The sequence below is a fragment of the Rattus rattus genome, chromosome 15, assembly GCF_011064425.1.
Source record: "Rattus rattus isolate New Zealand chromosome 15, Rrattus_CSIRO_v1, whole genome shotgun sequence".
Taxonomy (NCBI): domain Eukaryota; kingdom Metazoa; phylum Chordata; class Mammalia; order Rodentia; family Muridae; genus Rattus; species Rattus rattus.
Window position 1 is genome coordinate 76084149 of NC_046168.1, and position 18148 is coordinate 76102296.

The following is an 18148-nucleotide window of genomic DNA, read 5'->3' on the forward strand; positions in this document are numbered from 1 at the left end:
AGATGGTTGTGTGGCATAGTTGCAATCTTTTTAATTCAATAAAACAGAGATTCTAAACTTTTCTGATTATATTTTTACTTATTTAATTTAAAATTGTGTAACTATTTGTTTTTTTCTTTTCTTCCTTACTTTTCCTTTCTTTCTTCCTCCCTCCCCTTCCTTCCTTCCTTCCTTCCTTCCATCCATCCTTTCTTTCTTTCTTTCTTTCTTTCTTTCTTTCTTTCTTTCTTTCTTTCTTTCTTTCTTTCTTCCTTCCTTCCTTCCTTCCTTCCTTCCTTCCTTCCTTTCTTTCTTTCTTTCTTTCTTTCTTTCTTTCTTTCTTTCCTCCTTTTGTCTCAGATATGAAAGTGAAGGATGACTTCAAACTCCTCTATAGCCCAGGGTAGCCTGGAGCTCTTGACCCTCTTACTTAGCCTTCCTATACCGGGACTATAGGCGTGTGCTGCCTTACCTGATTGCTGGTAGTTGTTAGTTTTGGTCTCGTTTCACATGTGGTGGTACAGCCCTATGCTTCTGATAATTATTACACTCTCTCTATGAAACAACTATTTCTCATCAAAAACACCTATGTTCACAAATGTGGCACATAAACTGCTCATTTTCTGCTACACATAACATTAATGGTGAGTAATCACCCAGAAAATAGGGAGTTTAAGGCTCATCCTCCACTCTAAGATGCTGGCTTTAAACCTTGAGCTCTGATTCCATTACAGATGGAGGAGGCAGAGAGTCTAAAGATGCTTCTCCAGGAAGCTGGCGATTACGTTGGAGACAACTAGATTACACGCAGTTCGCACACAAAGTGACCCCCACAATACTATCTGGATAATTGGGGTCAAAGTGATTTTTTTGGCATCTAATCTACCACTTCTCCGCCTCATTTGGGATGTTTAGACACAGTCATACCATCATAGGAGGGAGGCTTATGTTACTTGAGGAAGCTACGACTTAGTACATTAATTGTCACACAACTAGCATATCTGATGTCACGATGTCAAAAGGAGTTGACACTGAAGAGAAGGCAAGTTTTCTCGAAGTCCCGGTCTCTGAGATGGGAATGGACCTCCTTGGTACATGGCCATAGCATTGGGAGAACACACATAAAAATAAATCCTTAGTTCTTCCTTCACGAGGCCACAGTCCAGTTCACCTGATAAATGAATATTCATTTAAGTTATATGTGAAACCAGGGTCAAAGTGCTTGGCATTACTAATGCTTTTCCTCCTAGTGATCACTAAATGCTTTTGTTTTATATTTATTCCCCATTTATAAATAGAATTTTTTTAAAGATGTGTTGCCCCCCCCCTGTGTGTGTGTGTGTGTGTGTGTGTGTGTGTAGAGAGAGAGAGAGAGAGAGAGAGAGAGAGAGAGAGAGAGAGAGAGAAATGGATAGCTGTGGGAATCGATTCATTCCCTCTAACACATGAGTCCCAGGAATTAAACTCAGGTCACGAAAGCTTGGTGGCAATAGCTTTGACTCACTGAGCCATCTCAGCAGCCCATATTGTGTTTCTTAAAGTCCAATCATTTTGACAAGTGAAGGTCACTTTACTTCAAACCCTCCCAAAACGTTCTTGTCCCTAGAAGGCTGAGACATGATTAATATTTTGTCAAGAAGAACCTCGCGAAGGATGAAGTCTTTCTCAGATGAAATGAAAGGCACGTTCTACGGTGCACCATGAAAGCGACTATGTGTCCTCCATGGAGTTGAGGACCAGCTGCCAGCTTCCTTGCAGTGTGAACTCTTGATTGAAGCCTCAGCTGTGATCCAGGGTTTGAAAGCAAGCTTGAAAATGGCTTTCAGAGCTGGCAAAACCAAGCTAGAGGAGCGGCAATCACTCTTCACCTGGGCGGATTGTTGTGGGGAATGTCATCACAAAGAGCAGAAGATGACAAAGGGAGGCTTTCCTGGGATGGCCCTGAAGTCAAATGGTAACTCCTTTTTATCCTTTGGCTTAAAGACAAATCATGCCATTAAAAGCAAAACAAATAGAAGACTTTCTTTCTGAAGTTAGCTTCATCTCTGTAAGTGGATTTTATTTGGCGGATGATATTAATTAGACATAGACATATTTTTTCAACATCTCTTGTCATGGTAGGAGTAAGTGACAGAGACGGCTGTGTCAAACACAGTGATGCTGCCCAGCTTTAAATTAAAGAGCCTTTGTCACCTGCTCAGTCATTTCTCCCGTGAGAGAGTGGCCTATTTCCTTTTGTAGTCTTAGCTACGGAACACGTAAACATTCTTTTTCTATTTATCCCCATCTCTCTCACTAACCTTAGTAATTAAGAAAAACTTTGTATAAGGCAATTTTATTGTGTGTTACAGTGCAGCAAAGCTGTTGACAGATCCTCAGGGGTCCCTCAGAGGTGTGCACTCTTGGACATGGGGGTCATAATCACTACCACACGATGGGGCCTGGGTTGAATCCTGGACATCAGATAGGCCCTAATAGCTGGCCACAAGACAACAGTCCATCTGCACACACACTAGCTCCCCAAGTCCAGAGGCATTAACTCAGCACTGTGTGGAGCGTGCCATGAGGTCTTAGACCATTAATGGGACAGTGGTGCTCCCCTGACAGAGAACCAGGCAGAGGGCAGCATATTCTTCTCAGCCATTAAGCACAGTCTTGAAGAGATGGCCCCTAGTGGACTCTGAGACAGATTGGGAAGACAGACAGGAGATATGCAGTGTTGCTTTTGAAAATTCATCTTGGCAAATTCAATGTGCTCTGGACCTTCCTTTTAACCTCAGAGTCCCTCCCTAGGTGTGGACTGGGTAGTTAAATAGCATTTATTTAGTGACCCAAGATGAAGACGATCAATTTCCAAAGACACTGTTGTTTTAATAAAGGTGAGCGGCAGAGCACGTGATGTGTCAAGGTGCCTGTCTGGAGGATAATTTTGAATGAAGTGCTGTGTAAGCTAATCTGCTAACCCTAGTTTCTGCTCCTTGAACACCGATGGCCATCCATGGCATATAGATTAGCGTTCTTGCTGACATTATTAGATAGTTCTTCCTGTTAGTTGGTACCTCACAGAACAACCCTTGCAGGGGGCTTCAGTCACTATTTACATTCTGCTCCTTGGAGCTTCTGAAGATTCTGAGCCTTTCAGAAAGATGAGTCTCTTCCTTCCTGCTTCGGATGCTGGCAATCGGCCTGCTAACAGTGCACTGCTCAGCCAAAGACGGAGTGCTCGTCTAGAGGGACTCAAAATGGCTCTGTCATTTTCTAGATGACAGCCCCTATTTTCCACTGGCTTTGGCACATGCGCTATCATTCATCTCTGTCAAGAAGACACTTGTTTATCTGGTGGCTAGAAACACTTTTGTTAGAGACACGTGACCGGAGTTCATCAGTCTTCCGAGAGAGTTGTTGATTTTGTTAACCTAAGTTTAAACTCCACTGTGGCTTTCTGGGATGGCATCTATTTTTATTAGATATTGTCATGATTACTTACAGCATTTTCAAAGCACAGAAAAACTTCAGAAAAGGCAAGTTTGTTAGCTGATGGAGGGAAATAGAAGGAAGGCCATAGCACGTTGGCGTGTGTTTGCCAGTTTCATTTTGTTTATGGCCATACTTAATTGAGAAATAAATGACTTTCTAAAAAGGATAGCAGTAGAAAATAAAACAAAATTTGATGGGCAGGTAGGATGGCTCAGTGGGTAAGGGCACCTGCTGCTAAGCCAACCGTGGGCACCTAAGTTCTATCCCTTGATCTCACACGGTGAAAGGAGGCATTCTACTACTGGAGGCTGGTCTCTTACCTTTATATGAATGCTGTAGGAAGTGTGCTTGCATGTGCACACATATAACCTCCCACAGTTTCTCCATAAATAAATAAGTAAAAATATGAATAAATAAATGTAAAAATAAAAATAGAATACACTCCAATGTATGTTTCACGACAATAATGCTGTGTTTAAAACTTATAACTCATGGACATAGTGATGCATGACTGTCATCTCAGATCTCAGGAAGCAGATGCAGGAGGATTTCTGTGAGTTTGAGGCCAGCCTATTATAAATAGTGAGTCCCAGGACAGCCAGACCTGCATAGTAAGATTCTGTCTCAAAAAATAAAGAAAACAAGAAAAAAACTATGTGTTACGAGGTCTCTCTCTCTCTCTCTCTCTCTCTCTCTCTCTCTCTCTCTCTCTCTCACTGTGTGTCTGTGTGTGTGTGTGTGTGTGTGTGTGAGAGAGAGAGAGAGAGAGAGAGAGAGAGACAGAGAGAGACAGAGAGACAGAGAGAGAGAGAGAGAATTATGTCTGTGTAGATATATGTGTATGTGTAGGTGTGTGTGTGCTTGCACAGGTGCAAAGCTTATATGCGGAGTTCAGGGGATATTTGTGACATCTGTTCTCTAGTTCTACCATTTTCTGAGTCCCAGGGACTGAACTCAGCTCACCGTACTTCCTTGGCAAGTACATTTACCTCTTTTTTTTTTTTTTTTTTTGGTTTCTTTTTTTCGGAGCTGGGGATCGAACCCAGGGCCTTGCGCTTCCTAGGCAAGCGCTCTACCACTGAGCTAAATCCCCCACCCCGTACATTTACCTCTTGAGTCATACTTTTTATTTAAATTCATAAAAAGTTTTATTCATGTTTAGTATGACACATTTAACATTTTTATGTCTTGTTATTTTGTATGTGTTTGATGTACATGTGAGCATGATACACCAGTGAAAGGCAGAGGTCTGTTTGGCAGTTGTCTCTCTCCTTTGTCCATCAGTTGTGGGGATGGAATTTAGGTAGTTAGGCCTGTGTGACAAGAATGTTAACCTACTGAGCCGCTCAGATGACCTACATTTTTTTCTTTGTTGTGCTAGGGATTAAACCCAACACCTCACTGATGTTAGACAAGTGCACCCCAACAGAGCCATCTCTCAGGGCCCGAAGACAATGATCCTGAATGTTGACATGGAGATCTGGGTCCAGCTGGCCTTTCTCAGCCTTGCCAGTCAGTGTGAACACTCCCCCTTTCTCTCTCCTCCCTTCGTCCAATCACAGACTCTAGACTCCTCCTGACAGCTGCTGGGAGTCCACTGGGTGGCCTTATTCATGAACCTGTATGTGGGAGGAAGAGAGCCCGAAGGGACATCTCTTGGCAGCTGTCTCCCTTCAGCCTTTTAAAGCTGAATGGCTATGACAGTCACCAGAGACACAGCTGGTCAGAGCTGTTTGGAGCCCTGTCATAGGGTAAGCACAGACAAAAGCAGGGAGGGACACACAGCAGGGAGGGGTTCAGTAGGGATGCTGACTTGTGAAGTGGCTTTGGGTTCAGAACCGCTCCCCCCAGAAATGTTTTACTTGGGTACACTGTTTCCACTTCTAGTCAGCAAACTGGTGAAATGGACACAGAGGAAAGAACATGGTCTAGAATGTCGCTGATATCAGAAAATAGACAGGAGATGTCACATCTTTAAGAAACCCCAGAAGTGGAGCACAGTGACTGAGGTGACACAGTGGGCAGGCGTCAACAGTGGCCTTCTGAAAACAGAAAAGTCAGTATGCAAGAGGACCTGGGTCCAATTCTCCAGCATCACAGAAAGCAGACGTGCATACCCCTGTACTCCTCACACCCGGGAGGTGAAAGCTGGCAGGTCGGAAGTGTAAGGTCAGCTGTGACCGACTAGAGAGTTTGAGACCAGCCTGAGCTGTATGGGCTGTTATGGGGAGCGGGGAGTAGACTAAATTTAATTGACATTGTTTTGAAGGGGCTCCTCTACCCAATTTCAGTTAAGGGGCAGCATGTTGTTTATATTAATTTATTTAATCTTGCATTTTGAGACAGGGTCTTATTTTGTAGCTTTGGCTGACCTAGAACTGAGACCAGCTTACATCTGCCTCCCAAAGACTGGGCTTAGAGCAGTGAATTACCACATATAACGAGGAGTGAAATATCTAAAAAGAAAAAAAAAAAAAAAGAAAAAAAAAAGAAGCAGCTTCAATAAAAGCTACTGGATTCAAACAGCCTCCTCCCTGCCAGCCCCCCAGAAGGTTTCTTGCAAGCAGCCTTAAATGAAGGGGAAAGCTGGTACTTGGAGAAATTATATATCTTCTTAAAAACTCTTAGAAACAAGATTTTTGGCTTTTAAAAGCCAAAATTTATTTTATGAGTACCTAGGTGAACAGTTTTTTTTTATTAATTTATGTTATGTATGTTTTATTTTGCTGCATGTGTGCCTGTGTACCATATGCATGTCTGGTGCCAGAAGAGGGTGTGGGATCTCTTTGAATTGAGTTTACAGAGCTGCCAGGTGGATGCTGGAAACTGAACCCAGTCCTCTGCAAGAGCAGCTAGTGTTCGTTTGTCTGTTTGTTTTGCTTTGTTTTTGTTTTTTGTTTGTTTTGCTTTGTTTTTGGTTTGTTTTTGGTTTGTGAGTTTTTGAAGACAGGGATTCTCCCTATAGCTCGCTGTCCTGGAACTCACTCTGTGGATCAGGCTGCCTCTGCCTCTGCCTCTGCCTCTGCCTCTGCCTCTGCCTCTGCCTCTGCCTCTGCCTCTGCCTCTGCCTCTGCCTCTGCCTCTGCCTCTGCCTCTGCCTGCCTCTGCCTCTGCCTCCTGCCTCTGCCTCTGCCTCTGCCCTGCCTCTGCCTCTGCCTCTGCCTCTGCCTCTGCCTCTGCCTCTGCCTCTGCCTCTCCAGGACAGGACGGGAACTACCTCTGGCATCAGCAACAAGCATTCCTGACTAATGAGTCATCTCTGCAGTCCCTCAAAATTGTTTTGAAAAAAAGTGGAGCAGGTGCTTGCTTCCTTTTTAGCCTGGATCTTAGACTTTTGACAATAAATAATCTAAGTGAAAATCAAACACAATGCACATAAACTTCAGCCCTTCTAGTTTAAGAAAGGCTTTTCAATAGTAAATACTTTACAGTGTGTTATTTATTTTAAATAATTTTTTTTGAGAAGGTCTTCCTTCCAAATGTGAGCAGGGGTGAACTTGAACTCACAGAGATCTGTGTGCTTCTGCCTCCCAAGTGTTGGGATTAAAAGGTGAGCACCACCCGGACACACGCTTGCCTCTGGACATAGGCTCTACCTTTCAAGGCACTTCTTCAGTCAAATCAGGCACAGCGGTGACTGCTGGTAATCCTGTGGACAATTCCGCTCTAGCTGTATGTTTGTTTCTCAGCTCGGAATAGGGTTGAAGGGGTCGTGACTGGGTCAGTAGAAGCCCATTGGCCGGCTCACCATGACGTGGCGCTGAGCCTGGCCTTCTCTCTCCTTGCTGCATGTATATCTACTCCTGTTATTATTTAGACAATATTCCTTTCCTTTTACTTCTTCTTCCCTTTCCTTCCTTATCAATCTTTCAGTATTATATAATAGTGGGCCCTGAATAATTAAATAATGTCTACTTAAAATGTGCAGGATAATTTGAAAAAAATTCAGAAATATCAAATAATCTGAAAGATTATTTGTGTGTGTGTGTGTGTGTGTGTGTGTGTGTGTGTGTGTATGTGTGAAAATACAACTTGAGGCATGCTACCTGGAAATGTAAAGGCCCAGGGGACGTAAGTAAACAAAACCCAGATAAATGTAGTTTCATTGTTTCATAAATGTGTTTCATTAAATTCAATTATGGTAAGTAAGACCAAGCACAGGCATCCAATTAACAGGAAGCCATTGGATATCAGTGGTCACATTGCCGGGAAGTAGTCACAGATCATCGGTGGTTACTTCCTAACAAGGTGTCTCTGGGGAAGTGTGCCTTGGGTTCCTGTTTTCCTCTCTGTGGCAGGTAAGCCAGGCTTGATCCATAGGGTGGTTGTTCAGATGTCACAGTAAGTGCTGGGGACCATTGCTGCATCAGCAGGCAGCATCTCCAAGTTCAGCTCAGGACTCAGAGCTCGCTCACCATCCAGGAAGACCTCAGGCCCACATTGTTACATCATTGCCAAAGCCACTAAGGCAAGTTAATAAGTTAATCTTTTACACTGTACTTACTGCAATTTCAGATTTGTAAGCAATGTATTGAAATCATACCTACCTCTTTCCCTCCTTTTCACCTCTTCTTAGCCTCGATTGCAGCCCCAACACACTCCCCCTAACTCATGTCCCTTTTCTCTTTTTGTATTGCATAAACCACTGAATCCAGTTAGCACCTGGGAGTGGGACATCCCCATGATTCATTGTGATCATGATCATCTTACCATGGACCACTGTGTTTACAAAACTGACCCCCTTCCCTAGCAACCATCATCTGCTAAAAGCTCCTCAGGGGTAAGGCTTGTGAGCTCTTCCCTCATTTTCATGGGACAATTGATTGGCTAGATCTTATGCAGGTCTTGGATGGGCAAGCACAGTTGCCGTGAGTTTCTGAGTGCAGACTGAGTTCTCTCTGACCTCCAGCTTTTATAGTACCCCCTCCCCATTGCTCTGTATTCTGTGGATCTTGGGTGTGTGTGAAATATCTCCTGTAGTGTTTAACATTCTGCAGTCACTGAATTCTCTGCACGTTAACCAGTTGTGAGTCTTTGTATTAGTCAACTTTAGTCTCCAAAGCTGTATCAAACCCATATTGTCTCTAATCTTGCTCTTCAGAAAACTCCAGACAGATAGCGTATCTCTAAGAATTCACCGTCCCCTTGTCAGGTGCTACTGCAAAGAATAGGAAGCAAACGTAGTTTTCTGGGATTGTTTTGTGAAATCAGTCACCTCAGCTTGTCAAGTTTTGTGGTTTTGAGAAAACACGCTTCCAGGTCAGTTGGACTTCCATTGACGTTTTCCCTAGCAAACGCTAATCTTTTGGAAAGCCACACTTAGTGCTTTAATTATTACATCTCTCAGCAAAGCTTCACTTCCTGTTTCCTTAAAGCTTGTCCAGAGAGCTGGCTCTGCATGTCCTCTAAGGACACCCTGATTAGTTAAGTGAGCACCGCTGCCTAAGCGCTGTTTCCTCCATACCCCAGTTTTGCTCCAGTTACGTCTGTCAGCCGTGGGGTGAGTGTGGCTGAGTGAAGGTGTATTACTGACGTGAGCACAGCCATGACAAGGGCCCTGGTGCTTCAGACCTGAGGCAACGCCAAGGCCTTCTCCAGACAAGGCTTAGAGGTGTACCAAAGCCTTCCCCTGGTATGCATGTTTATGATGGGTTGATATTAGCTAATGCGGCCTCATCCTTCATGATGTTTCTAATAAATGCCCTGAGTTTCTGGGTTGTTCTTGGTGAATCTCCACCAGTGCATATGGCCTACTTGAACTCAGTCAGCTTTTCTGTATGTGTCATACAGTTATTGATTCCCCAGTCACTCCAGTCAGGTTAATCCCTAACTCATGCAGGTCGTGGTAGTCCGCTGCCCACATCCCCATCTCTCTCACATGTATTTAAGATGAAACACCATGTGCTAGCAGCAGAGGTTACTATATGGGAATCAGCGGTAGGCCCCAAGTGAGTTCTGCTTCCCCGGCATGCCTGGGTGACTGTCATCAAATGCCCAATTTACTATATTTAACCAGTTCATTCACTGACAGAAAGTTCTTTCTTGTATCTACTCATGAAGATTTAGGCAATTGTCCAGGGCAGGAATTGTTTAGATTTTTTGAAGAGATTTACAATTCTTTATCCTGATGTTGTGAATTTATACTAAGATTGGACTTGATTTTGGCAAACAGTCTACTGTCACTATGCAATGTTTATGAAAGCTTGGGATTTTCAGTGCTTTTGATCTCAAATGCACATTTGTTCTGCTTTGAATTAAAAGTGTTCTATGTGTGTTGATGTTAATCAGAGCTTTAGTAAACAATTAGTAAGCAATTGGTAGTTTTCATTTAAACATGCACCACAGAGTATAGTACCTTTTGGAATTATCATAACTCATGGAAATGTTTATCTAGTTCAGTTTCAAAGAACATTTTGTTGAGGTGGGTTCCACATTGGAGATGTGCATCACATAGAGGTGAGGTCCAACGTGGGGACGTTAATGAATTTGCTTTTTCATCACGTGGATGAAATGTCTATAATAAAATGTACTAGATCTCTAATGAAGTTAATATGCAAATGAAAAGTACAGTCTAAGGGTCTCAAATTTCCTGAAAAAGGTTGCAACACACTTCTAGTGGATTGTAGGAGTTAAGACCATAGGAATTATAGAACTTCACTTATTTCTTCTTTGATGAATGAATGTGTGTGTGTGTGTGTGTGTGTGTGTGTGTGTGTGTGTGTGTGTGTGTGTGTGTGTATCATCAAAATAGTCTTGGGTAAATCTTTTTTGTGAACTTATTTTCAAAAAATAAGCTTTTGGTAAATGAGTAAATTGAAGTTTTGGCAAAGTGGTTATCTTAGTCAGTTGGCTTTCAAAAAATTGACATTCAGGGAATTAGGTTTTTCTACATTTTCCCTGAAAACAATGAATAGTAAAGATGATATGGTAAGTGGATAGAGCAATTAGCAATGCAGTTAGGTGTGGTGTGTGTGTTTGTGTGTGTTTCCTGGGTCTAAAGGCTTTAACTATTATCTAATTTCTTTTTTTTTCTTTTTCTTTTTTTCGGAGCTGGGGACTGAACCCAGGGCCTTGCGCTTGCTAGGCAAGCGCTCTATCACTGAGCTAAATCCCCAACCCCTATTATCTTATTTCTGAATTAGAAGTATATATTCATTTTTTTCTTATTGTTGTGGCAAAATACCTGACATCAGCCTATTGAAGAAGAGTCTAGCTTAGCTGTCAGTTTGTGTGTACTGTCTATGATAGTAGGAAGACAGGGCAACAGGGGCAGCCAGTCACATTGCCTTTGCAGTAGAGAAGCAGGATGATTTATATATATATATATATATATATATATATATATACATAAAATCATCTTATTGGTGAATCTAGATCCCATTAGGCTGTCAATTCGTATTAACTATTCAAGTTCCACAGGAGAAACTTCCACAAGTTGTAAAGAAGCACTATTGGTGATGGGCTTGTCAACAGGAAAACCAGCAGTGACTCCATCAACTGTCACCAAGGTCTTCTAGCTTTCATATACCAATATGGATTTGGTACAGTCTTCATTCGTGTGTGTGTGTGGGGTGGTATGCATATGGTATGGATATGGAAGGTATGGGTGTGAAGGACACTGGCAGTAAATCAGAAGCTAAAACAATCCTAGCAACTTGACAATTCTGATACAAGCACAGCAGGACCTGTACATTCTAGCTGTCTGAGATCTTAATTGTAATGAGTCACTCACTTGATGGGCTTGACTTATCTACAGGGAACAAGGAGGTAGATACATTCAAGGGACATAAGTAGAACACTTGCTTCATTCAGGTCTATTCGAGGGCCTGGATGACCTCAGGCTTGACTTAAACAGCTTTCAAATGGGCTGGAGAAGAGGACTGAGTTCCAGAGAAGTTTCGCAGATGAGATTTGGCAAGAGGGTAGATAGACATGGAAGCAAGAAGACCTGGAGATATCTGGATTGGGTATCCAGTGAGAAAGTTAACTGAAAAATTGGAAGTAAAAAATAAGAAGGAATAGAAGAAAATGTACTTGACATTGAAGTTTGGAATGGATGTGAAGGATTGTGGAGGGGATAGTGAATGGCCATGTTTCTCATCTTACCTATACTTAATAATAATTAAATAAACAGTTACAAATACACATATATCCTCACTGAAATAATTACATATATATTATGTTTCTATGTACAAAACAGCATGTACCTTTGAAGAGCATTTTAGCATTTATAGCTCCTAAGCTGAAAAGTGGCCATGTAACTGTGGAGTAGAAGTAGCAGAAAGGCTCGTTAGGAGACGGGTATGCCCAAGTGAGGAAGATCCTACAAAATATATTTTAGTTCTGACTCTTTTTAATTGCTTTGCTGATGATATCTCTTTTACTATCACCTTTCTCTTCCATATAATCACAAGAGATTTATGATGTTTACTTTAAACAACACATTATGCACATTTTGCTTGAAATGACGATACCCATTTGTGATAGAAAATTGAGAAATACAGATGAGAATAACGACAATGTTTTTCAACATAAAGCTTATTGGGAAATATAGACAAGAAAAAAGATAATGCTTTTTTTTAACATACAGAAACTTTATTTTATTTGAGTGAAACTGATGCTTTGTATATATAGATTATAAAACCTAAAAGCTGGTTAAAATGAGTGGGCATTGCTAATATTTACAGACCACCCTAACCTAAGCTCACATGAGTTTGTGTATATGTGGCGTGAAGGGCTGTATGTTAGAGATGGTAGAGACATTTTCCTCAGTTAATGACATATTTTGGGCTGTTAGTATGAAAATAAAAAGTGTGAGTATGTCCCAGGCACATGACATTGTATTATTTTTGTTCAATAGAGACAGATATTACACAGAGATTGTGTCAGAAGTAATCATGATGGAAATATTTTCACTATGTGATACTCTGTGTAAAGATGCAAATTCTTTTCTTTTAAGCTGAAACTCCAACTTCTTCAGAAAATGGGAATGAAATATATGTATTTTAAGGCATTAAGTACCTAAACACACACACACACACACACACACACACATATTTGTTCATACATTATATATAAAATATAGAGACAATAATTTTATCTACTTATACAAATATAACCAGTTTCTCTTCAGTTTTTGAATTTATTTATTTATTTTTATTTATGTGCGCCAGCCTGAGTGTGTGTGTACCATGTTTGTGTAGGTATCTACAGAGGCCAGAGGGCATCAGATTTCTTGGAATAGCGTTGTGAGCGATCTGATATGGGTGCTGGGAACTGAACCCAAGTCTTGTAGGTCATACCTACTCTTAAGCTGCAAGTCCTCTCTCTGGCCTCCAGTCTGTCTTTGGTAGAAGAGCACTGTGATATAATGGGCAAAGATGGTTCTTTTTTTAATTATTCAATTATTATTGGTACTAAAGGATATTTCCTTGTCATAAATGAACTTAGTCAGAGATCTTATATCCTTTAAAAAATTAAATGAAAATGGATTGTAAACCTAATCATAAACTACAAAACTACAAAAATCCTGGAAGATAAAGAAGAGACTAACTTCAGTGATGTTGGGTTTGACTGACTTTTTGGTATAGCACCAAAGATGTAAACTGTGAGATAAACAGTCAGTAAGATGGACTCCAATAACATAGAAAGCTTCTGCTCTGGCAAAGACAGTGTCAAGAGAATAAAAATTTAAGTAACGACTAGGTAAAAAAATAGAAATAAAGAATAATTCAAAATATATATAGCATGTGTATTTGCACATGTGTTTATTTTTAAGATAGAATTGCATCACACTCTACCTTAGACCCACATTTCTTGCCTGAGAACTCTTCAACCCCTACTAAAATTGAGCCAAAGTCTCTCACAGACTCATCAAAGAGAACACAGATGGTAAATAAGCATATGAAAATTCTATGTATCGCAGATCAAAAGGGAAACACAAATTAAGACAACAGGGAGAGACACCACGTATCTATGTGAATGACCCAAATAGAAAAACAATCGAGGATCCCAGTTGCTAGATCAGTAGAAAATTCATTCATTGCTCTAGGGATGCAAAATGACACAGACACTCTGCAAGACAGATGGCAGGATTTTGTTGTTGTTGTTGTTTGGTTTTTTTACACAAAATGAAATCATGTATACAGTGTACATATAAGAACCGCAATCAAATTCCTTGGTATATATATATCCAAAGTCCTATGTCTACATAAGAACTTGAAAATGGATAAGTGGCTGTAACAGATTTATTCATAATTGCTGGAACATGGATGCAACCAAGATATCCATTAGTAGATGAGCTTATAAATAGGTACACCCAGACAATGAAATATTATAGGGTACTCCAAAGCTGCCAGATGATCAGAAATGGGGACCTTAACTATGCAGTGCTAAGTGAATGAAGTTACAATCAGTGGCATTCAGATGAGTTTAGGGCAGAAAAAACACTCTGTAGGATACATGTCACTGCACAATTACTGATCACAGGATGTACAATATCAAGTGTGAGCTGTGATATACACTAAAGACTTGTGAGATAATGCATGTCAACATGGGCTCATTGGTTAAAACTGGACCTATTCTGGTAGGAGGTCCTGATAATAGGGAAGCCATGCTTGCACTGGGGTAGAGGTCTATGTGCAATCTATTCCTACCAACTTGACCAACAACATAAACCTTCTTGAAAAATGGCACGCCAAACCAGGTATCCAGGACACTGTCAATCCATGTCATTTATTCTAACCACATTGTTCTCTCTTCAGACACACCAGAAGAGGTCATCAGATCTCATTACAGATGGTTGTTAGCCACCATGAGGCTGCTGAGAATTGAACTCAGGATCTTTAAGGAAGAGCAATTAGTGCTCTTAACCACTGAGCTACCTCTCTAGCCTTCCACCCACATTGTTATTCTTTTCATTTATTGCTGGGAATACAAACATGGAGGAAGGAGGAGTTAACATCAATTTAAATAAAGAGAACCTGAAGTTATTATGAAACTGTTTCTTGTTTCTTTTCTTGTAATATCCTGAGTAAGATTTCTCAGGGACTTGTCATGTTCATCTTTCTCATTTACGGATATGTAGACAAATGCAAGCTCTACTGGGTAGTTTCATACCAACTTGACACAAACTAGAGTCATCTGAAAAGGGAAACCTTAACTGAGAAAATGAAGCCAACACAATATCCAGCTGTAGGGTATATTCTTAATAAGTGATTGATGTGGGAGGGCCCAGCCCACTGTGGGTTGTACCATCCCTGGGCTCGTGGTCCTGGGTTCTATAAGGAAGCAGGCTGAGCAAAATGATGAGAGCAAGCCAGTAAGCAGCATCCCACCATGTCTTCTGCATCAGCACCTTTTCCAGGTTCCTTCACTCTCTGAGTTCCTGTTTTGACTTCCTTTAATGATGAATAGTGCTGTGGAAATGTTAACCAAATAAACTCTTTCCTTCTCAAGTTTCATTGATCATGGTGTTTTATCATAGCAATAGAAACCCTAACTAAGACAATCTGCAATAGTTTCTCTCTTATTATTAAATCATTAACTTTTCAAATCTCAATGCTTTATGCTTAGAGTTTCAATCCAATAATGTATTAACTACGGCTCTGTGAAGGAAGATGTTATGAATGAACATGTCTGGCTATTTACCATCTGTCTAGCTATGCATCTGTCTTAGATCTTGCAGTTTAAAATCTTTACTTCATCTGTATAATGCCTTCGTACTGGGAATGGTGGAGACAGAGAACCAGTTTTAACATAGCATTTGAAACTGTAAGACTTTAATTCTTTCTTCCTCCTACTGTAAGAGCCAATGGTTTTGGTGTCCTGCCAGAGGCATCTGAATCCAAACATTGTGGCTTTATAGTAATCTGTGATAATCTTCACTGTAGCCTCAGCCTCCTTTTCATTTCCATCTTCGCTTAATGTCCTTTCTCTTTTAAGTGGAGAATTGTGTGCGGAAGGTTTATTGGGCAGCTCTTTTATGAACAGGATCTTGAAAGGAGTGGTCAAGGAAGTGCTAGGAATAGTCAGGGCAATGGTTTCAGTGTTTTTTTTTTTTTTTAATGGGGTCTTGAGATTATGGTAGCTTTTTAGATGTGTCCAATTAAGGCAAGGCAACAGGAGCTTCAATGACATTCATCAGAAAGAGTGAGGTTCTTTGCATGAGATCTTTCCTGCAGCAGGAGGATTTCTAAGGGTCTGAGCTGTGCTCTACCAGGGACTGATCTTCCCAGCAGCTGTGGGATTTATTGTCAGTGCTGAATTGCCTCTCTGGGTGGGCTCCCACAGTATCCACTCCACTGCCAAGGAGAAAGGGGCTGCTGATTAATTTTACTGTCATCTTTAGATTTTGTCCTGCTGTGGTTCCAGTCCAGAGCTGTGCTCTGCTTTGACTGTAAGATTGCAACAGGAATGTGTGGCTGTGCCTGGCAACCCTTAGCTCTGCTGACCTTTCAGCCAGTTTCAAAGCTCTTCATCTCTCTCTAATGGTAAGGAAATTCTTAAAACGGTTTGGACATTTAATTTCTCCTTTTCACAATGTTATACATGTAGAAGAAATGATTTCAGAGTGAAGATCTAGGAGATAAATGGGAAGACAGCTTCTAGAAATATTGCAGATGTTGGTATAGTAATCATACTGAACATATTCCATGCGGACGTCAAGGGCTTGATGAAGCAGTGTAAGACGTAAGGCAAGGACACCGATCCATCAGAGACTGGAGAATTATTAGGGCTTATAAAAGACCTTATCCAGCTTTAAGGGACAGAGAAAGAAACCAAAATGGACAAGCAAACCGTGAATTATTGATGTTACTACAGACTCTATGGTCGGCTGGATGTAGAGCTTTGACCTCTACGGTCTCTATCTAGCATCTTTGAATCTCTGCCCTGGGCTATTTAACATACTCTCTTGATCACAGATTCCTGCCATATTTACTTCTTCTACCATGAAATGCCTAACATCTTGGGATCTTTTTTTAATGGACAATTTCTAAAAATAAAAACTGGATTTGAATCTCATTGGATACAGGATAAAACATAATGATTAATTGCCCTAGGACTCAGGTTTCATACTTGAAGCATTTAATGTACCTACCTGTTCAAAGAGTCAAAAAGGGTGAGCTTTGTCAATGAAAATCAGGGCATGGCTGACACACAAAAAAAGAGGGAGACAATGCCAGGTAATAAAAAGGACAAATGTCTTCTGAAGAGATTCAGAGCACATATTTATATATTTCTTTAATTGGTACTGATTGAATATCTCCTACATCTTCTCCATTGCATTGGATGCTGGGGTAGCATCTGAACAAGATAAACCCTCTGCTTTCAAAAACTTGAATTATAGTGGTAGTAGAAACAGGATATAAAGAGATAAATATGGGCTGGGGAGATGCTTTAGTGGTTGAAAGCACTCACTGGTCTTCCAGAAGACCCAAGTTCAATTCTCAGCACCTATGGTGGTGGGCAACAACCGTATGTCACCCATGACTGTGGTACACAGACCTATGCTGGCAAAACATTAAAATGTATACAATAAATAAAAATTAAAAAGATATAACTATGTAAAGTGTGTAAACTATCAATTTATTGTTTCTCCAAATCCTTTCTCCTTTGCTCTAATTTAAGTCCTGGAGCAAAAGCCTCTAAATATCTGTCCTATGTCAGTTCACACAGTGTTAAACAATAAGAGACACAGGACAAAACAATAGAATCAGGACAGAAATTCTTTTCAGTATAGCCCAGGCTTCCATTTTCAGAATTCAGAGACTCGGCCATTTATTTCAGAATTCAGCTATGTATTCAACATAAAGCCCTATGCTTCAAGTCTACTTTTCACCATCATCACTTGCCCATACCCTCTAACAATAGCTTACTGGACTGATCACACCCCTCAGCTGTGATGGGAGAGTTCTAGAGGCCAGCTCTGACTGTCTACCATCTCTCAAGGTAAGCTGATTGCTGCTAGCATCTCATGGTAGCCTATACCCATTGGCAAGTTTGTTTCCTACATACAGACTCCATGTGCCTATCCATGACAGCCATTGTCTTCTTTGAAGAAACCTGAGTCTTGGGCTCAAGGGAGGTGAGCCTCCTTGGTTGTTATGTAGTCATTCTGTACTCTTCAGCTCAGAGCTTACAATTGCCGTCCACATACACTACACTTAGGCTTCCTACCGTCCTCTTCCACTTATTGGGTAACCATTCCTTACCAATTAATGATACTTCATATTGAAATTTTGCTGAGGAAATGTCTGGTGAGGTTTCTGTCTCATTTGTACAATGACTGGAATATATACCATGCAGAGGTCAAGTGAGCCAAGGAAACATAGGTCTTGTAATGGGAAAGGGTGGAACAGTTTTAGACACAGTGGTCACTGAATTTTAAGGAGGGGAGTTTACAAAATTTGTAGAGAAGTGTTCTCAATCAAACACATAGTATATATGAAGGGAAATGTGGTGGGAATCTTGGTTTTTAAAAACACAGATAGGCCATGTGAACGTTCTTGTTTTAATCCTAGGTGTGTGATATGGGGCTGCTTCAGAGTGTCTACAGCAGCTAACTGTGATTTGTCTAGTGCTCTGGCACGGGAATGATTTTGCCAGCTGACAATAGTTTGCATTTGGAATTCTGGAGGCTCTTGAGAGAATATAAAATTGCCAGACTCCCAAGAGGCTGCTGCTACTCCTC